The sequence below is a fragment of the Lepus europaeus genome, chromosome 16 (genome assembly GCF_033115175.1).
Source record: "Lepus europaeus isolate LE1 chromosome 16, mLepTim1.pri, whole genome shotgun sequence".
Classification (NCBI taxonomy): domain Eukaryota; kingdom Metazoa; phylum Chordata; class Mammalia; order Lagomorpha; family Leporidae; genus Lepus; species Lepus europaeus.
The window spans coordinates 88,885,952-88,909,598 of record NC_084842.1 but is presented as its reverse complement, the minus strand read 5'-3'; the positions used below and the strand labels follow the sequence as shown (position 1 = coordinate 88,909,598).

At 57.6% G+C, this 23,647-nt stretch overlaps 1 protein-coding gene across 8 annotated transcripts in view; it reads left to right on the top strand.

The window, feature by feature from the left end:
• Nucleotides 1-23,647, top strand: part of AFAP1 (actin filament associated protein 1) — a 183,215-nt gene that overhangs the window by 9,727 nt on the left and 149,841 nt on the right. For 5 of the 8 annotated variants that reach the window (XR_009868165.1, XR_009868162.1, XR_009868164.1 and 2 more), the window contains exon 1: nt 1,574-1,660. The exons of 1 other annotated variant lie outside the window; for it this stretch is intronic. The gene's annotated coding sequence lies outside the window, so the exon portion shown is untranslated. Of the gene's footprint in view, nt 1-1,572; nt 1,661-6,929; nt 6,949-23,647 lie in introns of those variants that run through there. 2 more of the 8 variants (XM_062212644.1, XM_062212642.1) reach the window with 2 other exon arrangements.

Here is a 23,647-nt window from a genome sequence, read left to right as displayed (position 1 = left end):
TTTCACGGCAAATAACCACAGATGCAGCTGGAAACAGCAGCCCGGTCTCGTAGTTGAGCGTCAGGGGCGCGCGACCCTTTACCTGGGTCCTCTGCTTGGGGCCTCACCAGCTCCAATGCAGCCCCACGGCTGGGGGCAAGAGTCCATTCCAGACTCCTGCTGGTCGAGCAGGCCCCTCCCCAGAGGCCCCCTGCACGTACACCTCCTTCTGATGTCCTCCGGGAACGCCAGGTGACCGTGGTCACACACCTACCCCGGTTCTGCCCGCACGCAAGGCTGGGGGCATCATACAAGGGTGTGGATCAAGGGGTCACCTTTTCCCGGGAGGCTGCCGCAGTGGTGAGGATGGTGGCTGGGAGGTCTCACCTTTAGGGCGAGGCTTGAAGTGCCGGCAGGAGCCGGCCAGGCCGAGGGCGCAGGGGGTCAGGCTGCCTGGGCGTTCGCTTTTCCTGGTCCCCAAGGACACCCCAACCCACAGGGGGGCCCTGGGGGGGGGGGAAGAGCTTGTTTTAGGCCAGGTTTTCAGCGGCCGGCAGGTGTGTGCATGTGTGTGGAGGGAGCTGAGGGGGGGTCCCCCATCCGTTCTTCCAACTTCCGCTGTGCACAGAGAGGGCTAAGGATGGGACCCCTGCGGGGCAGCGAGGCCTGTCTGTGGGTGGGGTGAGGGGAGGAGTGGAGGGCAGCCTTAGCGTCCGACCTGAGCACCTATGTGCACCAGAGCTGTTTCCTGAGAGGAGGAATGCGGTGCAGCCGGCTGGGGCTGGGGGCTGGGGGCGGCGAGGCCCTTCCCTCGGGGAGGTGCCTCCGGCAGCCAGAGCCAGGAAGCAGGTGAGGGGGCCAAGGCACAGGTCGGCAGCAAGCGCGCGGATGGGGTGGGCGCGGGACCCGCGGGCCAGGGCAGCCGCTGCGGGGGAGGACGGCGGCACCTGCCGGAATGGGGTGACAGGCGCGGACCCGGGCGCCGCAGGTGCGCACGGCAAGGACAGGGCAGCCGGGGGCGGGGAAGGGCGGTCCGGCGCCTCGGGGACGCCGAGGACCCTCTCCACCGGGGGACCCGGCGGTGGGCGCTCGGGCGGCAGGCGGCTTCGCCCCCCGGCGCGCTTTCCCTTGCCTGCAGCACGGCCGCCCGGTCGCTCTCAGCCCCGCGGACCTGAGCCCGGGGTGTGCCGTGGACGCGTCCAGGTGAACCGAGGCCACGGCGCCCTAGGGCGGGGCTGGCGGGAGCCGCGAGCCGGGCCAGCCCGGTCCCGCCCCCGCGCCGGGACCCCCGCAGCCCCCGCGGCGCCGCCCCGCCCCGGCTCCCTTTGTTTCCCCGGCCCCGCCCCCTCCGCCCCGCCGCCTCCCCATTGGCCGGGGGGCGGGGCCTGGGCGCCGGGCTCCGCCGGGGGCGGGGCGTGCGCCTGCGCGCTGTGCGCCTGCGCCGTGTCGGCCCGGCCGCATCCTCTCGCCGGCTGCTTCTCCGCGCGAGCCCGAGCTGAGCCGGAGCCCGAGCCCGAGCGGCGCGACCGGCTGAGGCGGCGGCGGCGGCGGCCCCGCCCCGGGGGTCCATTGTTGAGGCGGCCGTGGCGCTGCCGGCTGCTCAGCTGCCTCCCACGGTGCCGGGCGCCTCGGGCCGGGGGCGAGCGCTGCGAGGCGGCCCGCGGGGAGGCAGCGGCCTGAGGTGAGGCGGCCGGGCGGGGGTCTCCGCTCCGGGCTGGGAGGGGCGTCCGGGGCAGGGCTGGGGTCTCTGCACCGGCCGGCTTTGCCCGGAGCCGCTCGGGGTGTCCCGGCGGCACGGAGATCTCAGGGCATGGCGGGGGTCTCCCAGCCCGGCCGGGGGTCTTCGGACCGGGCTGGCTTTCGAGGGGCGGCATTGGGGTCTCCGGGGCCCGGCTGTGGCCCGTGGACGCGGCGGAGCTCCCCAGGGGCTGGGCCGGGGTCCCGGGGCCGGGCGTGACGGGCGCGCGTGGGGCGCCGCCCTGAGCGCCGACCAGACGGGGCTCGGGGGTCGCGGCCTGACGGCCCCGCGCGTCCGTGCGCCGGCCTGGCCTGGTCCCGGGCCGCTCCCCGGCCAGTGGGGCCGGCTGTCCCCGGGGCCCCGCCTGCCGCCGCGCGTGTCGCCGGCCGTGCCTGGTGCTTTGTGCGTGGCCACGGGGTGCGTGCGCGGGCCCTTCCCGGCGCCCGCGGGGCCGCCGTGTGCGTGTCAGCAGGCGCGCGTGGGGCGCCCGCCGGGCCGGGCCGGGCGGCTCTGGACGCGGGCGCGGGGGTCGGCCGGGCTGCCCCTGCCCCGCGAGCCGGCTCCGAGGGGAGGGAGCAGAGCCCTCCGCCCGGCGCCGCTTGGTGTCTTCCGTTAGATTTGGGAAGAGAACAGCCCCGCACAGGCCGACTTCCCTGCGCGGGGGCGCGGGCCGGGGCGGCAGGGCCGGCGGTCCTCCTGCTGGGTCTCGGCGTGGCCGCTGTGTCGCGGCCACCGCGCGGTGGAGGCGGCCGGCCGGCCAGAGCGTCATCAGCCGCCCTGTGCCACGCGTGACGGCGGCCCCGGGCGCCGCAGCTCCCGCAGCCCAGCCTTCCCTCTCCAAGGTGTCCCTGGGCACGGCAGCGCGCGCTTCTCCCTGAGCTGGAGGCGGTGCGTGGCGGCGGCTGCGCTGGGGGCGGCTGTCACCGCTGTGCCGGCCTGGGGACACCCTGGCTCTGAAGCTGGGTCCTGGCCGTCCGGGCTGAGGGTCTGCAGGGCAGAGTGGCCGTCCGGGCTGAGGGCCGTGGTCTGTGCCCGGAGCCCGAGGAGGCCGCGTCCCCTGCCTGGTCGTGCTAAACCTCCAGGTCTCCTCTTCCGCTGTGGGCACTGGATTAGAAGTCACTCGTTCTGATCTGACTCTAGTGGCCCTGGGTTCCTGGGAGGCTCCCTCTTCTGGGCTGGGGTCTCCTCACCCCGAGGGTCTCAGACCAGGTGTCTGTGAGAACCCTTTCAGCCCTGAGCCCTCCACTGCGGGCCGCGGGTTTCCTGGTGGCTGTGGTGTGAATGGTGGAGCTCTTTGTGCGTCTGAAGGCAGTTTCCCTTCGGATGAAGCTTAGCGGGCGTGCACTTGTCAGTTACGGGCAGGTGTCTGGAGCCCAAGGCTTTGGCTCTTGCGTGTTCTTCATCCATCTGTTTTGGTTGCAGCACCTTCACTTCTAGACTGGTTCCTCCTTGATGAAGGTCTTGGGTGCAGATCTTTTTCTGTGTTTTTGTGTTTTTTTTTTCCCCAGGGTGGGTTTTTTTTTTTTTTTTTTTGAGTCTTTTAAATCTCATCTGAAAATCTACCGAATGTAGGCTTCTCTGTGTCCCAGTACTTTACATTGATTTCGTTTTGGAGAATCTGAAATAAATGGAATTTTGGGAGTGCCTTAAAGACTTGCGTTACACGTTAAGTGACCCTTAAGGGGGCTCTGAGGCTCAGGAATGGAGCAGCCAACCCTTTCAAATAGCACCCCCTTCCCCGGGTACCTCTTTGTAAGCTGGGGACTGGGGTTGCCTGGGCTCCTTCAAGCCACATGTTTCTGTCTGTAGAAAACATTCATAAACAGATTCCCTTTGCTACTCTTAGTTATTTACAGAGATTAAAGTGTAAAATTCAAATTAAATTACAGAGATGAAAAATAGTTGATAACTGTCAAGTAGGGCTGCTGAAATCCGATTCTTGTTTGACTCACTGGAGTTTTGTCTTGGTTTTGATTTGCCTTCTTCACTTACGACGCGCTCTGTTGTTTGCCCCATGTGGTTTGTTTTGTAAGGATCTCTTATTTTAGGCGGGGTCGTCACACTCAACTAGATTTTTGTATTTCTTTTTTTATTTTTTTTATTTAAATATTTTATTTATGTATTTGAAAGAGTTAAACAGAGGAAGGGCAGAGAGAGAAAGAGAGGCAGAGAGAGAGAGAGAGAGAGAGAGAGAGAGAGAGGTCTTCTATCTGCTGGTTCACTCCTCAATTGGCCACAACGACCAGAGCTGCACTGATCCGAAGCCAGGAGCTGGGAGCTTCTTCCCGGTCTCCCACGTGGGTGCAGGGGCCCAAGCACCTGGGCCATCTTCCACTGCTTTCCCAGGCCACAGCAGAGAGCTGGATTGGAAGTGGAGCAGCTGGGGCTGGAACTTGTGTCCATATGGGATGCCGGTGTCACAGGTGGAGGCTTTACCCACTAAGCCACATACCGGCCCCTAGATTTCATTATGGCCTTGGATTTTATTAATGTTTAAATTGAAACTTAACTAGTTCATGCTTGCTTTGTATTGAGAGTGTTTTTTATTTATAGCAGGATTGGTTAAAAGGAATTATTTATTTGTTTGAAAAGGCAAAGTGAGAGGCAGAGAGAGCTCTCCCGTCTGCTGGTTCACTCCTACAATACCTTCAGTAGCTGGGCCTGGGCTAGGCTAAAGCCAGGGGCAGGGGAGTTGCATCCAGGTTTCCCATGCAGGTGGCAGGGACCCACAGAGCTCAGCCGTCGCCCGCTGCCTCCTGGGGGGCGTTTGCCCAGGCACTGCGGTTTGGGCTGTGGGCGTCCCATGCAGCGTCTTCACTGCTTTGCCAAATGCCTGCCTCAGGTTGATTTTATGTGGATTAATCGGAAAGGGAGCTCCCTCTTAGACACGGGTGGAGGTGGAGAAGACAGCTTTTGGACTCTGTTTTTGAGTTGTCCATTCGTCTGTGCCCAGAGAACCTAATTCAGCTTGTTACGGGGCACTGCTCGGTTTGGTGCCGCGGCGCGGTGTCTGCAGGTCTGCCGTGGCTGCTAGGAGTGTTTGGGGAACTCGGGGTGGTCACTGGTGGTGCAGAGGGTTGAACCGCTTGTTGCAGTGCCCGTTCCTCGTCCTTGGCTGTGCCTCGGGATCTGTCTCCCTGCTAATGTGCCTGGCAAAGCAGCAGAGATGGCCCCAGTACTTGGGTCCTTGCACCCGTGTGGGAGACCTAGATGTCATTGCTGTCTCTCGGCGTCAGCCCTGCCCAGACCTGTCTGTGACGTCCATCTGGGAGTGAACCAGGAGGTGGAAGATACTCTGTCTCTCTCTCCTCTCTCTCTGTCACTCTGCCTTTCAAATAAATAGAATAAACCTTTAAAAAACTGGTGTTTCTCTTGGGGCCAGTGCTGTGGCATGGTGGGTAAAAGCTGCTGCCTGTGATACCAGCATCCCATATGGGCGCCGGTTCGAGTCCCGGCTGCTCCACTTCTGATCCAGCTCCCAGCTATGGCCTGGGAAAGCAGGGAAGACGGCCCGAGTGCTTGGGCCCCTGCACCACGTGGGCGACCCGGATGAAGCTCCTGGCTCCTGGCTTCAAACTGGCCCAGCCGTTGTGGCCATTTGGGGAGTGAACCAGCGGATGGAAGATCTCTCTCTCTCTTTCTCTCCCTCTCTCTCTCTGTGTGTGTGTGTGTGTGTGTGTCTCTCCCTTTCTCTGTAACCCTGCCTTTCAAATAAATAAATAAATCTTTTAAAAACCCCTGATTTCTGTTTTCAGATTACAATGATTCTGTAAATCTTCCTGTTTAAGTATCGCTTTTCAAGGAAGAAGTTGAGATAATTTTTCTTAGCTTTAAGTTCTGAGTCTCTGGTGTCAACTCCAGCAAAGACCGTTTCCTGTGTTCGGTTTCGGACCTCTCGCTCCCAGGTGTCGTAGTGCAGACGGCCTCGGAGCCTTTCGGGTGGTGACTGTGGGAATACGAATCGTATGTAGAGAGAACTTACTGGAGTGCTTCTGGGTGAGGGCTTAGTTGGAGACTGGGTCTTGAAGGCCTTTGTCATGGCCAGGCGCTTCTCGAACTTCAGTTCTGTCTGCCGTGGGTGCAGTGAGGCCTCAGTAAGACCCTCTCCACCCAGCCGGGATCCAGGGTCGCGTGAGTGACGGAGGCATGGAGTCTTGTTAAGTTGTACAATTTCATGTTGCCAGGTTTTCCAAACTGCTTTATTAAACAGAGGTCTTTAGATCTGTATGTCAGACAGCTTCGTTTAGGATCCTCTTCTCTCTCTAATTGGCCCTCTAGCATTTCTGCCAGACCTGCGTTTGTTAGCGTTAACCTGTAAGCAGAACTGCGATTGAGCACGCACGATTCGGCCCGCGTCGCTTCGGTTCCCGGCATGTGCGTGAGCCTGCCTTTAACACAACACAGGGCTTGCCTTTCAGTTCCTAAGTGACCTGTCTTGAGGTTGGGGAAGCAAAGGGCAGCCGAGGTCAAGGTCAGAAAAACACTGGGCTGCCTGCGTTTGAAGTGTCCGGCACTGGTGGGCAGCAAGTGTTCTGGGGACTCTGCCCCAGCACCCAGGAGCAGCCCTGCAGCCCTCCTTTCCCCAGAACCAGGCCGAGCCCCTCGTGAAAGGCGCGTGCGATTAGGTTGGGCCCTCCCAGAGCATCGGGACGGTCCCCTGCGGTACTGTGGCTCAGTCGCAGGCCCCGGGAGCTCGGGGACCGCTTTCTGTCCACCGTGAGCATCTGAGGCACTTAGAGCAGCGTCCCACGAGCTCATTCTGTTACCCTTGCTAACGGACACGCACGCCGAGGCCGGGACGTGAGGGTCCCTCTGCAGTGACTGACTCCTGGTGAGCCGTTGGCGAGGTTCACAGCGGGGGGGGGGGGTGTCAGTCAGAAGCAGCGCTAAGTTCTGTGTCTTGGAGCGTTGAGGCAGCCTGCTCTGCTTCCCCAGGTTCTGCGGGAACTCATTAGAGAAACACCCCTGTGGGGAGTTTGGGGTGCTGGCTTTTCAGGGTTTACACGAGCGTCTATGAGGTGAAGAGTGCGTGGTTCCATGTCCCTTCTAGAACAGAGACAGCGACTCACGTGCCCGAGGGTCAGAGACTGACTGCCTGCAGGCTGGAGACAAGTCCAGCCGGCCATTTGTCCCCTCACTGACAGCCAGGAATCAGGAGTCTCTCGTGGGCCAGGACCCAGCCGATGGCGCTTGTCCAGTACTTCAGGACCCAGCGTGACTGCGTTGACCTTGTAGGTGGCTGGGAGTTTGTCATTAAGCTTTTCTTCCTGGGGGGTGGGTGTTTGGCACAGCAGCGAAGACGCTGCCTGGGACCCTGCATCCCTTGTCAGAGAGCCTGGGTTTGTGTCCTGGCTCCACTTCTGACCAGCTCCCTCTCATGTGCACCCTGGGAGGGGAGGCAGCAGGGTGGCTGGGTGTCTGGGTGCTTCCCCCAGGTGGACTGGAGATCCGGCCTGGCCCAGTCCTGGCTGCTGCAGGCGTTTGGGAAGTGAGCCGGTGGATGGGCGCTCTCTCTCTGGCTGTAAAAGAAAATGAAAGTGAATCTCTAAGATGCTTAAAATTTCTTTCCTGTATAATGAATGGTAAGCTCTGACTTGAAATGAATTTTCTGTAAGAAACAAGAATACGCCCTTAAGGCATTAAACCTAGTCTTCAGGCTTCAGGAATATAGAATCCCCCAAAATCCTGCAGAAAAAGTTTTCTGGGCGGATGATGTGTGTGTGCCTGGGAGAGGAATTTTTTTTAAACATTTTATTGAAATACAGCATACATACCAAGAAATGCACATAAATGCACAGATAAATGAGCTTTTGTCTTCTATCACACTTGTAACCAACACTCCGATTAAGAACAAAGCATTTCTAGTACCCAGTACCCCACGGTGTTCAGTATTCCCACCCTCACCCCTCCTCCCGGGGGAGGATTTGCAGCTTTCCTTACGTTTTCAAAGGTGTGGATTCCAAGAAGCTTGAGAACATAGCACTCCATGTGGTATTCTTGTTGGTCGAGTATCAGATTGTTTAAACATTCAGTACTTTTTAACAGAGTTCTAGGGCACATCACATTGTTTTAAGAATCAGAGCAGAGAAGTAGAGTCACCCACCCTTCTGCTCTCCCCAGGGGCTGCCACTGGCCGTGTTTCAGATCTTCTGGGGGAGGGGGACGGGGAGAGAGAGAATGGATTTCTTGCTACCGGGGAAGAGGATTTAGGCCACTTCTCTCTCCCTACCCTCCCTTGTAATTATTGTGGTATAGTCAGAAGAATGTATCTGGTTTTCATCCCTGGGTCCGGCCCAGGGCTTCTGAAAGGCTTGTACTTTCCTGAGTGATAGGGGGGAGGGACCCTCAGGGATGAGTGTCTTTGGGTGGTAGTGAGGTGACTGGTGGCCCTGGAGAGCTGCAGGATTGGGGCCTGCTTACCAGGAAGACCAGGGCTAGGGAGCTCGGCCCCAGGCCTGCTCACTGCTGTGATGTGATCAGGCCTCTGTAAAGGGTGGGTTCTGAGAGCCTCCAGGTTGGTGAACACAAGGAGGTGCTGGGAGGGTGGCACCCAGAGAGGGCATGGAGGCCCCGTCTCTCCCCCAGACCTTGCTCTGGGCACGGAGGCCCCGTCTCTCCCCCAGACCTTGCTCTGGGCACGGAGGCCCCGTCTCTCCCCCAGACCTTGCTCTGGGCACGGAGGCCCTGTCTCTCCTCCAGACCTTGCTCTGGGCACGGAGGCCCCCCAGACCTTGCTCTGGGCACGGAGGCCCCGTCTCTCCCCCAGACCTTGCTCTGGGCACGTCTTCCGCTTGGCTGTGGCTGAGCTGTGTCCTTTGCAGTAAACTAGTAACAGTGAGCTCTGTGTTTGGGTGTGGGTTGAGTATGTCCCTAAGGGTTCATGTTGTTGGCAGTTGGGTCCCCCATGTGGTGATGTTATTGGGGGGGACCCAGTGGAAGGTCCTTGGGTTGCTAGTGGGTGTGCCCTCAGAAGGGATTCAGGGGGATTTCCTGGGGTCCCCAAGTTGGTGTTTGTGAGACAGTTGTTACAGAAGGACAAGCCTAGCTGCTCCCCACCCTGGGCTTCCTGTCTGGCCACGGACCTCTCCTGTTCATGTGCCCCCACCGCCGTGATGCCATCTGCCAAGTGGGCCTCACAGCATCCCGCTGATGCTGGCCCCAGCTCAGTAGGCGTCTTCATAAACTTACTGTGCCCCAGGTAGTTTTTTTTTTTTTTTTTAAAAGATTTAGTTATTTTACTTGAAAGTCATTTACACATAGAGAGAAGGAGAGGCAGAGAGAGAGAGAGAGAGGTCTTCCTTCCGCTGGTTCACTCCCCAGTTGGCCGTAATGGCCTGAGGTGCGCCCATCTGAAGCCAGGAGCCAGGAGCTTCTTCCAGGTCTCCCACGCAGGTGAAGGGGCCCAAGCACTGGGGCCATCTTCCACTGCTTTCCCAGGCCACAGCAGAGAGCTGGATGGGAAGCAGAGCAGCCGGGACTCGAACCGGCACCCATATGGGATACTGGCACTGCAGGTGGCAGCTTTACCCTCTACGCCACAGCGCCGGCCCCAACCCCAGGTGTTTTGCTACGGTGGTGGAAAACAGACTGAGTGCAGTGCTTGTCTGAGTTTGGCAAGAGCTGTAGTTAGGGAACCCGAGGAGAGGTTGAGGGAACCCTGCAGGGCCAGCTGGTTGGTCCGACGTTTGTCCTGGAGTCTGGAGGGTGAAGTCTCCTGACTGAGCCGTCACACGTAGGACCTGGTGTGCACTCCAGACAGACGGTACCAGCACCGGACTGAACCGTCGGAGGCCCGGCTGGGGCCAGAGGAAGGGGTCAGAAGTGTCCATGGGAAAAAGAGAGATGGCTAAATAAATATTAACAGACTTAGGATGATGATGGAGATGTTTTTTTCAGATGAGATACTGAGTCTATTTTGATTAGATTTCCTTTCTTCTATAGGGTTTTTTTTTTTGGCTTGGTTTTCTTTGTATCATCATTTATCGCCCCCACCTCAGCAGTATCAGCTCTGAATACATCGCTCTGGGCGGGCGGCCTGCGTGGTGCCTCCCGCTCCGGGCGGGCCGCCTGTGTGGTTCCTCCTGTTAGGCCCACTCTGCCAGCGATGTGGGCACGGGTGTGAATTTCACTCCAGGTTCTTGTCTTGCATAAAGACAAAGGTTCTAAGTGCAGACACGTGGTGCAAAGTGCAAGAAGTGGTAACATTTTATTCTGAAAGTGAGAAAGCCAACACAGGTGCAGGCCTTAGGAGGGGTAGCCCCTCATGGAGAAACCCCTCAGGATGGGCAGTGGGCCAGGAGGTTGTCTGGCAGGAGGTGGGGGGGAAGGGGCGTGACAAAGGGCACCTGGGCAGCGCCCCGGCCTCCCAGCGTGGGCCTGTTTTCTGAGCTGGAGCCACCTGGGGGTCACGTGGCACTCCACAGTCCCGCATGGCCTCAGTTGTGTGTTTGTTCCTGGTGTCCCTGCTTAGGTCTTGGGAAAGGAGGAGGTTTGATTGACACGGAGGAGGATGGAATTACCTCGGGGGTCTTCAGACCTGAACCGGCCCCTCCCTGCCCCAGGCTGGCCGCTGCTCCCCCAGGAGTCCTCCTTTTTATGTTTTCTCTCATAGTTTTGTTGAGAGAAATATAGTTGAGCGTGTTCAGCAGTGTCGTTCTGAGTAATCTTTTTTTAGATATATAACATTTGAATATTTTACTGTCACGTTTAGTTGATCGTTTGTGTATAGAATTTGGGGTTAAATACATTTTCTGTGGAATTAACATTTTAAAAAATATATGAAAGGTGCATGTATGTACACGTGCACACACACACACACACACAGCTCCCATCTGCTGGTTCACTCCCCAAATGCGCCCACTGGCTGGGACTGGGCTGCGGCTGAGACTGGGAGCCAGGAATTCAGTCCCGACCTCCCTTGCGAGAAGCGGGAATCCACTGTTGAGCCTTACCGCTGCCTCCCAGGGTCACCCCAGCAGGAAGCTGGAGCCTGGACCATCGCCAGGACTGGAACCCAGGCTCGCCTGTGGGGAATGTGGGCGGCCCCCGCCAGGGCCCAGCTCCCGGTCACAGCCTGCCCTTAATTTCCTGTGGAATTTGATGACGCTGCCTGCTTGGCTTCGTCTTCCAGCAGGAAGATGGATGTGTCTGAAGCCGTCGTGTGTGACCTGCGTCTGCCCCTCGGCTCCTCACTGTCCTGGTGTTGGGGCGCTGTGGGTTCTGTGTTCATTCACTGCCAAGTTTGGTGCGCTGTGCCTGTTGGGTGCCGGCCTCTGTTGTGATCATGCGTCCTGTCCCATGTCCTCTGTTGTGAACACGCGTGCCAGTCCCATGTCCCCTGTCTCTGTTCTGAACACGCGTCCTGTCCCATGTCTCTGTTGTGAACATGCGTGTCTGTCCCATGTCCCCTGTCTCTGTTGTGAACACGCGTCCTGTCCTATGTCCTCTGTTGTGAACACGCGTGTCTGTCCTATGTCCTCTGTTGTGAACACGTGTCCTGTCCCATATCCTCTGTTGTGAACATGCGTGCCTGTCCCATGTCCTCTGTTGTGAACATGCGTGCCTGTCCCATGTCCCCTGTCTCTGTTCTGAACACGTGTCCTGTCCCATGTCCCATGTCCTCTGTTGTGAACATGCGTGTCTGTCCCATGTCCTCTGTTGAGAATACACGTGCCTGTCCCATGTCCTCTGTTGTGAACACGTGTCCTCTCCCACGTCCCCTGTCTCTGTTGTGAACACGCGTGCCAATCCCATGTCCCCTGTGTCTGTTGTGAACACGCGTCCTCTCCCACGTCCCCTGTCTCTGTTCTGTACACGCGTCCTGTCCCATGTCCCCTGTCCTCTGTTGTGAACATGAGTGCCAGTCCCATGTCCCCCGTCCTCTGTTGTGAACACGCGCCTTCTCCCACGTCCCCTGTCTCTGTTCTGAACACACGTCCTGTCCCATGTCCCCTGTCCTCTGTTGTGAACACGCGTGTCTGTCCCATGTCCTCTGTTGAGAACACACATGCCTGTCCCATATCCTCTGTTGTGAACACGTGCCCTCTCCCCTGTCCCCTGTCTCTGTTGTGAACGCGTCCTGTCCCACGTCCCCTGTCTCTGTTCTGAACACGCGTCCTGTCCCATGTCCTCTGTTGAGAACACGCGTGTCTGTCCCATGTCCTCTGTTGAGAACACACATGCCTGTCCCATGTCCTCTGTTGTGAACATGCGTCCTCTCCCATGTCCCCCGTCCTCTGTTGTGAACATGCATCCTCTCCCATGTCCCCTGTCTGTTCTGACACGAGTGCCTGTCCCATGTCCCCTGTCTCTGTTCTGAACACGCGTCCTGTCCCATGTCCTCTGTTGAGAACACACATGCCTGTCCCATGTCCTCTGTTGTGAACACGCATCCTCTCCCATGTCCCCTGTCTGTTCTGACACGAGTGCCTGTCCTATGTCCCCTGTCTCTGTTCTGAACACGCGTCCTGTCCCATGTCCTCTGTTGAGAACACACATGCCTGTCCCATGTCCTCTGTTGTGAACACGCGTCCTCTCCCATGTCCCCTGTCTGTTCTGACACGAGTGCCTGTCCCATGTCCCCGTCCTCTGTTGTGAACACGCGTCCTCTCCCACGTCCCCTGTCTCTGTTCTGAACACGCGTGCCTGTCCCATGTCCTCTGTTGAGAATACACGTGCCTGTCCCATGTCCTCTGTTGTGAACACGCGTCCTCTCCCATGTCCCCCGTCCTCTGTTGTGAACACGCGCCCTCTCCCCTGTCCCATGTCCTCTGTTGTGAACACGTGCCCTCTCCCCTGTCCCCTGTCTCTGTTGTGAACGCGTCCTGTCCCATGTCCTCTGTTGTGAACACGCGTGTCTGTCCCATGTCCTCTGTTGAGAACACACATGCCTGTCCCATGTCCTCTGTTGTGAACACGCGTCCTCTCCCATGTCCCCTGTCTGTTCTGACACGAGTGCCTGTCCCATGTCCCCCGTCCTCTGTTGTGAACACGACTGTCCCATGTCCCATGTCCTCTGTTGTGAACACGCGTGCCTGTCCCCTGTCTCTGTTGTGAACACGCGTCCTCTCCCCTGTCCCCTGTCTGTTCTGACACGAGTCCTCTCCCATGTCCCCTGTCTGTTCTGACACGAGTCCTCTCCCATGTCCCCTGTCTTCAGCTTCGCCATCTGTTCTTCTGTTTTCCATTCTGGGACTTTGTCCAACATTTTCTCCAGACCTTCTGTGAATCTTTTGTTACTATAATGCGTTTCAAGAATACCTTTACAGCCCCTGCAAGTAGTTTTTAAAAATACCACACTTCCTTGTTTCAAGGATGTGGTCAGACAGGGCTTTTAAAAGCTATTTTATTTTTAACAATTGTGATTTCTATTTGAGAGGCCAAGAGGCAGAGGCTGGCCCCCTATCTGTTGTTTGACCCCCAGATGCCCTGGAGCCAGGGGCGCATCCTAGGTCTCCCACATGGATGGCAGGGACCCAAGCTTTGAGCTGTCACCCACTGCCTCCCAGGGTGTGCATCAGCGGGAAGCTGGAGCCAGGGCAGAGCCAGGACTTGGGCCCGGCACTGGTGTGGCGTGTGGGCGTGCCAGGCAGTGTCTTAGCCAGGACTTGGGCCGGCACTGGTGTGGCCTGTGGGCGTGCCAGGCAGCGCCTCAGCCAGGACCTGGGCCGGCACTGGTCTGGCGTGTGGGCGTGCCAGGCAGTGTCCCAGCCAGGACTTGGGCCGGCACTGGTGTGGCCTGTGGGCGTGCCAGGCAGCGCCTCAGCCAGGACCTGGGCCCGGCACTGGTGTGGCGTGTGGGCGTGCCAGGCAGCGCCTCAGCCAGGACTTGGGCCTGCACTGGTGTGGCCTGTGGGCGTGCCAGGCAGTGTCCCAGCCAGGACTTGGGCCGGCACTGGTGTGGCCTGTGGGCGTGCCAGGCAGTGTCCCAGCCAGGACTTGGGCCGGCACTGGTGTGGCCTGTGGGCGTGCCAGGCAGCGCCTCAGCCAGGACTTGGGCCCGCACTGGTGTGGCGTGTGGGCGTGCCAGGCAGCGCCTCAGCCAGGACTTGGGCCCGCACTGGTGTGGCGTGTGGGCGTGCCAGGCAGCGCCTCAGCCAGGACTTGGGCCCGCACTGGTGTGGCGTGTGGGCGTGCCAGGCAGCGCCTCAGCCAGGACTTGGGCCCGTACTGGTGTGGTGTGTGGGCGTGCCAGGCAGCGCCTCAGCCGCTGTTCAGATGCCTGCTCCCATTTTGTATTTCCATTGATAAAAACTGTATGTATTTTTAAACATCTGTTTTAAAATTTTATTTATTTAAAAGGCAGATTTATAGAAAGTGGGGGAGAGAGAGAGGGAGACACCTTCTATCCACTGGTTCACTTCTCAAATGGCCACAATGGCCAGGGCCGGGCTAGGCCCAAGCCAGGAGACTGGAACTCCATCCAGGTCTCCTATGTGGGTGCAGGGGCCCACGTACTTGGAGCATCTTCTGCTGCCTTCCCAACCACCGCAGGAAGCTGGATCAGAAGCAGGGCAGCCAGGGCAGGAGTCGCACCCATATGGGATGCTGGCTTCGCAGGCAGTGGCTTAACCCATGGTGCCACAGCACCAGCCCTGAGCCTAACATTTCTAAATTTAGTAAACGTTTCTATTTATTTATTTGAGATTTATTTATTTATTTGGAAGTCAGAGTTAGAAAGAGAGGCAGAGAGGGAGGGAGGTGGGGGGGAAGGAGGGAGAGACAGGGAGGGAAGGAAGGAGAGACAGGGAGGGAGGGAAGGAGGGTGGGAGAGAGATAGAGAGAGAAAGAGAGAGAGAGAGAGAGAGGTCTCCCATCTGCTGGTTCACTCCCCAAATGACTGCAACAGCCGGAGCTGCGCTGATCCAAAGCCAGGAGCCAGGAGCTACCCTCGGGTCTTCCCACGTTGGTGCAGGAGAGAGCGAGAGCGAGAGTGGGAGAGAGCCATCTGCCATCTGCTGGTTCATTCCCCAAATGCCCACTGAAGCCAGGCGCCGGGAACTCAGTGCGGGTCTTCCACATGGCTGGCTGGCACCTGCTCCTGAGCTGGAGTCGGGTGCAGCCGGTACTGGAGCCCGGACACTCAGCCCGGGAGACCGGTGTCTTCGCTGCTGTGCCGCACGGCTGCTCCTGGAACGTGAATTCTGAGTAACAGCTGGGTTTTCCCAGACGTCGACGGCATCCTGAGTGTTGGTGACTTTAACCCTGGATGTGGGAATTCATGACAATTAGGATGAGTCTTTAGGAGGTGTTCTGGGATTAATCCCCTCATCCCAGTTAATTCAAATTTGTGTTTTGGGTGGGGGTCATAGGTTAGTTAAGACTTTTCTCTAGTTACATCAATTATTTGAATTCTCGTATTCTTGAAGAGTGACCCCCTAAACAGCTGGGATGTGCTGTGTCTATGCTTGTGGTCTCTCTGTGGTCTTAGTGCCCCGATAGCCTGTCCTGTCCTGGCCCGGCAGCCTCTAGTCCAGCCTACGCTATGGAGGTACTCGCTGGCCTGTTGACCACAGTGGTCACGGGCCCGGTGCCCTGTGCTTTGTATGTAGCACCACCTGTGCCTCGCGAGGCTGGAACCTGGCTGTGGAGCTGCCATGCGCCTGGAGCGCTGGCTTGGCCGTTAGACCCGGTTGTTTCTAGATTTGTGACTGTCGTCCCTCTTATGGCTCTGGGATGGTTCTGATGGGTGGAGCGGGCTGTGCTATTTTTTTTTTTTTTAAAGATTTATTCATTTATTTGAAAGGCAGAGTTACAGAGAGGCAGAGAGAGAGAGGTCTTTCATCTGCTGGTTCGCTTCCCAAATGGCCACAACCAGGCTGAGCTGATCTGAAGCCAGGAGCCAGGAGCTTCTTCTAGGTTTACCACGTGGGTACCGGGGCCCGAGGACTTGAGCCATCTTCTGCTGCTTTCCCAGGTGCATTAGCAGGGACCTGGATTGGAAGTGGAGCAGGTGGGACTTGAACCAGCGCCCATATGGGATGCTAGCACCACAGGCGGCCGCTTCTCCTGCTGCACTGCAGTGCTGGCCCCCAGCTGTACTCTTCATGACCAGGACTACAAGGAATAGGTGGTTTCCCCTGGGAGGGGGCAGGAACCCTCTTCTCAGCCACAGGGTGCTGTGGTCACATGACTCTTGGAAGCCACCTGGGACAGCAGGACCATCTGGAGTCCTCACTGAAACTGGCGTGAGCACTGCTGGTGTCAGGTGCACAGCTCGTGTGCAGTGGACTTCCTGAGTGGCCACGGGCGGGACTGGCACTTTCCCAGGGAAGGGGCCGTCTCGTTGGCCTGTATCCTCGCAGTTGTGCTGTAACTACAAGACCATCAGATGCTGAGAAATTAATCCAGTGAACTTTGAATTAAAATCAACCCGTATGGAGTTCCTAGGCGAGGAATTACTATAAACTCAAGTGAAGTGGACAGTCAGCCCAGCTCCTCTGCTCGGCAGCTTCAGCGGAGGCAGAGAAGCCAGGCCTCTCATCTCCCCGTGGTACGGAGACTGGGGAGCCTCCTCGCCCTTTCCCCTGCTAGAGCCGTGTCAGGAGCAGCCGGCTACAGCAGGAGATTTAAATAAGATCCAGTGTCTCGTGACCTAACGCCCAGACGTCCGGGTTTCCATAAACAAAACAACAACAACAACAAAACGTTCTTCAGAAGACATAGGGAAACCTCACCTCGAGTGACAGGTCCGTAGATGAGAACTCTGAAATGGCGGGGAGGTTAGAGTGGCCTGCGATGGTCGTAAAGCAGTGACCCCAAGTGTTCCTCAGTGAGCAGCGAGGTAACACACGTGAAACAAGTGGAAAACTACCAAGCCTGAGCAAAGAATAGAAAATACAAAGGGAAACCAAATGAAAGTTCTGGAACTCAAAAGTTCAAATGGCAAATAACACATGAAAGTGTGTTCAGCGCCCTTGGCCTTGATGCAGAAGTGAATTAAAATCACGGTGAAATATCACAGACGGATCAGGATGCAGGCATAGGGAACAGCAGTGCCCCGGTGCTGGCCGGGGCTCAGAGAAGCGGAATCCCCCGTTCGGCGCTGGTGGGAGGGTCAAGTGACACAGCCACCCTGGGAAAGATTGGGAGTTTTTTGCTTTTTGTCACCAAATCTAAACATGCAGCTATTGTATTGCTCCGGGAGCACACTCCTGGCATCTACCCCAGAGAAGTGAATGCTGTGCTCACAGATGCCGGTGCACCCTCGTCCGTGGTGGGGTTTCTCCCAGTAAATGGCCCACCCCGGGAGCCAGGTGCCCTTCAGTGGGTGAGGATGCGCTCCTGCACACCACGGACGGCGTCCACAGAAGGGGACACGGGGGATACTTGCAGGAGCCTGTGTGGATTTCCAGAGAATCATGCTGAATGAATAAGACCAATCTGGAAAGGTTTCCTGCCACGAAGTTCCGTTCACATAGCATCCTGGCCTGACAGCGTTAGGGAAGTGGTGAACAGATTAGTGGCCCAGAATTAGTGTCTCAGAATTCAGGAGGAGATGGGGGTAGGCACCTAGCGGGTGTGGTGTCACGGGCAGAAAGGGGAATCTGGTGAGGGCAGCGGTATGCATCTTGACTGTGTAATGCCAAATCCAGGCTGTGAGATTGCTTTGCAAGGTGTTAGTGTTGGGGGTGTGGGGGCTGGGTTTCTGCATTATTTCTTTATTATTTCAATTGGATATGTTTATGGGACAGTGTGATAATTTGATACAAATATTCAGTGTGGGAAGATCAGATCAAGTTTATTAGCATTTCCATTTCCTTAAACATTTCAGAGTTCTTTATTTGGGGCCCGAGGTTGTGTCTCATCTGGTTAAGCTGCCGTCTCTGATTCTAGCATCCCATGTGAGCACCGGTTCAAGTCCTGTCTGCTCCACTTCCAATCCAGCTCCCTGCTAATGTGCCTGGGAAAGCAGCAGAGCATGACCGGAATGTTTAGGTCCCTGCCACTCACATGGGAGACCTAGATGGAGTTCCCAGCTCCTGGCCTTGACCTGACCCAGCCCAGGGTGTTGCAGCCTTCTGGGGAGTGAATCAGTAGGTGGAAGATCTTTCTCTCTCTCTCTCCCTACCTCTGCCTTTCAAATACATACATATTTTTTTTTAAAAGAAATATTTATTTTTAAGATTTATTTTATTTATTTGAAAGGCAGAGTTACGGAAAACAAGAAGGAGGAGAGGGGGCAGGGAAGGCTCTTCCACCCGCTGGTTCACTCCCCAAATGGCCGCAACAGTCCCAGCTGTACCTGTCTGCAGCCAGGAGCCAGGAGCTTCTTCCGGGTCTCCCACGTGGGTACAGGGGCCCAAGCACTTGGGCATCTTCTGCTGCTTTCCCAGGTGTGTGAACTGGAAGCTGGATCAGCAGCTGAGCAGCCAGGGCTCTGACTGGTACTGGAACATGGGGTGGCAGTGTCGCATGTGGTGGTGTAACCCACCATGCCGTGACACCAGCTCCTGGGTCTTTATTTTGTATGTGTACTGTTCAGAGATATTTGGTTTTGATTTTTAAATGTTTAAAAAATTTATTTGAATGAGGGAGAGAGAGAAAGAGGGAGAGAGAGGGAGGGAAAGAGAGAGAGAGAGAGATGGACAGAGAGAGCACTTCTGTCTGTTGGTTCACTCTCCAAGTGCCTGTCGTAGCTGGGGCTGGGCCAGGCTGAAGCCAGAGGCTGGATTTGGGTGTCCCACGTGGTGGCAGGGAACCAGCTACTTGATCCATCACCTGCTGCTTCCAGGGGTGTTCATTAGCAGGAAGCTGCACTGGAAACAGCTGCAACGTGGACCCGGACACTGCAGAGCGGGATGTGGGCATCCTGTCTCATCTGACTCGCTGTGCCCAACACTGGCCCCATTCCTTTTTAATGTCTGCTTTCATCTGCTTGCAAGACAGTGACAGAGAGAGTGAGCGAGCGAGCGAGAGGGCGCTTCTGTCTGCTGGTTCCCTCCACAAATGCCTGCAGCAGCCAGGGCTGGGCCAGGCTGAAGCCAGGAGCCTGGAACTTCATCTGCATCTCTCACCTGGGTGTCCGGGGTCCAAGCAGATGCATCTCTGCCGCCTCCCAGGATGTGTTCGCAGGGAGCTGGGTTGGAAGCGCAGGAACTGGGACCTGAACCTGCACTCCGACGTGGGATGCAGGCGTCCTAAGCCGTTGTGTGCCACAGTGCCCACTCCTGATTCTTATGACTTGCCTACTCACGTGAGTAACCAAGTGAGTTTTTTTTTTTTTTTTTAAAGATTTACTTATTTATTTGAGAAGCAGAGTTACAGACAGGGAGAGACAGAGAGAGGTTGTCCATCTCCTGGTTTACTCCCCAAATGGCCGGGAGGCAGGAGCTTCTTCCGGGTCTCCCACGCGGGTGCAGGGGCCCAAGCACTTGGGCTGTCCTCCACTGCTTTCCCAGGCCATTAGCAGGGAGCTGGATTGGAAGCCGAGCAGCCGGGACTCAAACCGGTGTGCATATAGGATGCTAGCGATGCGGGCGGAGGCTTAGCCTACTATACCACAGCGCCGGCCCTGAGTAGCCATTTTTAAAGCTGCACAACTTGAGGTCTTGTAAGTTAGTGCTGTGCCGCTCTGGGCTGTGTGCTGTCACCACCCCCTGGCCCCCACCTCCTGTGTGGGGGGAACCGCAGGACTAGAATAATTTCCTTCCCGGAAGCTGCTTGTGCCTCAGGTGAGCAGATGGTGCTCATGCTGGTGAGCCACGCTGCTGCGTGTTCAGAAGAGCTGGGAGAGGCTGGTTGAGATACGTGCAAGTGCAACCCAAGAACTTCCGTGAAGTGTGGACATAGGTGCCAGGGTGGTGGGCTAGGTCCCGGGGCTCCCCACCGCTGGGCTGTGAATGCCCGCGTAACGGTGCCACTGACTTGTGCCGTGTGTTTCCTCTGCCGCTTTGGCACGTTTTCCAGTGTCTCCCACAGGAGGCGGGGCATCGGTTTTGGCCACCGAGTATTTATAGCAGTTGGTACCTCCTACGCGGGTCACTTCTGTGCCGGGGTTTCTCGGGGGAGACTGAGTGTTGCTCCCGTTTCAAGGTGTTACTGACTCCTGGATACCTTCAGAGAGACCTTCCTAGCAGGATAGCGGCTGATTCCAGGATGGCTCTGACCCTGGGGCGGAGTGGACATGACGTAGCCAGCCTCTCACGTCTAATACACACCTGTCCGAGTGGCTGAGATGAATAGCAGTGACAGCACCAGTGCTGGGGGAGGGGGGGAACTCGATCACTCAGCTGGTGCTGGTGGGGGGGGGCCCGATCACTGAGCTGGTGCTGGGGAGGGGGGCGATCACTCAGCCAGTGCGGGTGAGGGGGGGACCCGATCTCTCAGCCGGTGCTGGGGGGGGGACCCGATCACTCAGCCGGTGCTGGTGAGGAGGTAGGAACCCGATCTCTCAGTCGGTGCTGGTGAGGGGGGAGTGATCACTCAGCCGGTGCTGGTGAGGGGGGGGACCCGATCACTGAGCTGGTGCTGGGGAGGGGGGCGATCACTCAGCCAGTGCTGGTGAGGGGGGGACCCGATCTCAGCCAGTGCTGGGGGGGACCCGATCACTCAGCCGGTGCTGGGGGGGGGGGCGATCACTGAGCTGGTGCTGATGGGGGAGAAACCCAATCACTCAGCTGGTACTGGGGGGGCGATCACTCAGCCGGTGCTGGTGAGGGGGGGACCCGATCTCAGCCGGTGCTGGGGTGGGGGCGATCACTCAGCTGGTGCTGGTGAGGAGGTGGGAACCCAATCACTCAGCCGGTGCTGGTGAGGTGGGGGGACCCAATCACTCAGCCAGTGCTGGTGGGGGGGCCCAGTCACTCAGCCGGTGCTGGTGAGGGGGGACCAGATCACTCAGCTGGTGCTGGTGAGGAGGTAGGAACCCGATCTCTCAGTCGGTGCTGGTGAGGGGGGAGTGATCACTCAGCCGGTGTTGGTGGAGGTGGAGGATGGGCCAGCCACACCAGGACTCAGTGGAACAGTCTCTTAAGAGACGGACTGCTGGTGCAGTTGTCACAGGCCCAGCGGTGGCACCCGTGGCATTTTCCCCAGAGACGTGAAGACCTTGTGCCTACGGAAACTTGTTCATGCGTTCATAGTAGTTTTGTCCTTGGGCCAGACCTGGGATGCTCTGGTCTGTTTCAGGAGGTGACTGGCTCGACAGACGGGTCCTGCTTAGGGGTGGTTAGTGCAGCCTTGCTCATCAGTCTTTCTGGTGGAAGTCACCGTCATTCCGACTCCCCCTTTTAGCTCATGTTTTATTGGACCTAATCCTTCCTTCCTTCCTTCCTTCCTTCCTTCCTTCCTTCCTTCCTTCCTTCCTTTCTTTTTCTTCCTTCCTTCCCTCCTTCCTTCCTATCATCTATCTGTCATCTAATCTATCTATCTATGTATCTTTAAAGCTTCATTTATTTACCTGAAAGGCAGAGAGAGAGAGAGAGAGACAGAGAGGTCTTCCATCTGCTGGTTCTCTCCCCAAATGGATGCAATGGCCAGACCGGGGCCAGGCAGAAGCCAGGAGCCAGGAGCTCCCTCCGGGTCTCCCACGCAGGCGTAGGGGCCCGAGCACTTGGGCTGTCTTCTGCTTTCCCAGGAGCATCAGCAGGGAGCTGGGTGGACGTGGAGCAGCTGCACTGGAAGCAGCTCCTATATGGGACGCCAGCGTCGCGAAGTGGCGGCTCAGTCACCGCACACGGTGCCGGCCCCGCTTGTGTTCTTTCACGCGTGCTTTTCCCTGCGTCCTCCCGTGGGCTCTGAGAAGCGTTTGCGCTGTGTCGCAGTCGCTTGGTTGGAGGCTGCTGTCCGCACTTCACCCTCCACGTCGCCGTCGGCACGACCCTCCCAGATCATAAAGGAACTCTGTGTAGGATGCTCTTGGTGCCCCTCCAGCAGGACTGTGCTTTCTGTGGGAGGTTTTGTTACTTTCCCCAGGGAAGCCGGGGACTCTGGACAGACACACTTGTGCCTGCGTTCCTCTCGTGTGTTTATCTATTCGTGTGTGTTGAGCTTTATTTCATTTATTTGAAGCACAGAGTTAGAGAAGGCAAGAGGGAGAGAAGGAGAGAGAGAGAGGTCGTCCATCCTCCAGTTCACTCCCCAGATGGCTGCAACAGCCAGAGCTGGGCCGGATAGACCGGATCCAGGAGCCAGGAGCTTCATCTGGGTCTCCCACATGGGTGGCAGGGGCCCAGGCACTTGGGCCATTTTTCTCTGCTTTCTCAGGCCCATTTTAGGGGACTGGGTTGGAAGTGGAGCTGCCAGGACTCCCAGTGGCTCCCATACAGGTGCAGGTGTTGCAGGCGGCAGCTGAACCTGCTGTGCCACACTGCCTGCATTTCCAAGGCCCAGTGAGAATCCCTGGAGGGACCGCAGGGCAGACGGCCCCGTGTCCTGGTGCTAATTCTAGCTGCATGTCCTTAATTTCGGAAAGGTTTGGTTTTGTTATCTAGAGGAATGGAGGTAATGAAATATGGTGCCACACCAGATCGCTGGGAGGGGCAGAGGGGACAGTTGTGTGGTGAAGGCGCTTTGCGGCCTGTAACGTGTTACATGTATGTGAGCGCTTTGCCGCCTGTAACATTACATGTATGCAAGCGCTTTGCCGCCTGTAACATTACATGTATGTGAGCACTTTGCCGCCTGTAACATAACATGTATGTGAGCGCTTTGCTGCCTGTAACATTACATGTATGTGAGCGCTTTGCTGCCTGTAACATTACATGTATGTGAGCGCTTTGCTGCCTGTAACATTACATGTGTGTGAGCGCTTTTCAGTCTAACATGTTACGTGCGTGTGGGCAAGGAAGCCGTCTGAGTAGACAGCATTTCTGGAGTAACTGTGGGAAAGTTTAAAATGCACCTTTGCAGTTGCGCCGGCTGACACCCAGGGCCCGTGTTGTGCCCGCTGGTGGTGACATGGGTGTGGCCGGGCTCTGTACAGCCCCTCCCCCTCAGCTGTGGGAGACGGAGGCGCTCTCCTGCCTATATTTGGTGGGATCGTCTCTGAGGGCTTTAGGACAGGAATGCACAGGGAGTGGGGGGGGAGAAGGCTGTCCTCGCTGCTTGCCAGTCCCACACGCGAGGGAGCCGCAGCCGTGCAGCCTGCCAAAGGCTTTCCTAGCCCTCTGCGCACAGGAGTGGCTGGCATGAGAAGGACAGGATCTGCTGGACACAGATGGACTGTGTTAGTCCCGTCCGTTAGGCTCGTGTGGCCTCCGAACGTCGAGTGACAGGACTGTGGGCGTGGGTCGCTTCTTGGGGGATGCTGGGTTAGTCAGGGCCTGAAGAATGTGGCAGGAAGAAAATCCATTCGTGTGTGCTATGGCCTGAGTGGGCTGGGGGCCATCGGACAGGCTCTCGCACGTCGTCCCTGACAGCAGAGGGGCTCTGTGGGGATGAGATGAGACGCGACGGAGTGACCTGCCTGCCACCCCAGGGAGCCTGCCCCAAGGAAGGCTTGGCCGGGCGCGGCCGCTCGCTTCCGATACCTGTGGCCTGGGTGAGAGTGAGCGTGTTAGCGCCTAGTGACCCACACCGCTCCTCTGTCCATAATTCCGCACTGTGGCCTGGGTGAGAGTGAGCGTGTGAGCGGCAGGTGACCCACACCGCTCCTCTGTCCATAATTCTGCACTGTGGCCTGGGTGAGAGTGAGCGTGTGAGCGACAGGTGACCCACACCGCTCCTCTGTCCATAATTCCGCACTGTGGCCTGGGTGAGAGTGAGCGTGTGAGCAGCAGGTGACCCACACCGCTGCTCTGTCCATGTTCTCATGGCTGCTGTGAGCGGTCCACACGTGTCCTTCTCTCTGTCTTCCCGTGGCTGCTGTGAACCTTCTGTGTGTATTCTGTCTTCCCGTAGCTGCTGTGAGTGGTCTGTGCATACTGTGTTCCCGCAGCTGCTGTGAGCGGTCCACACGTGTCCTGGCCGTGTTCCCGCGGCTGCTGTGAG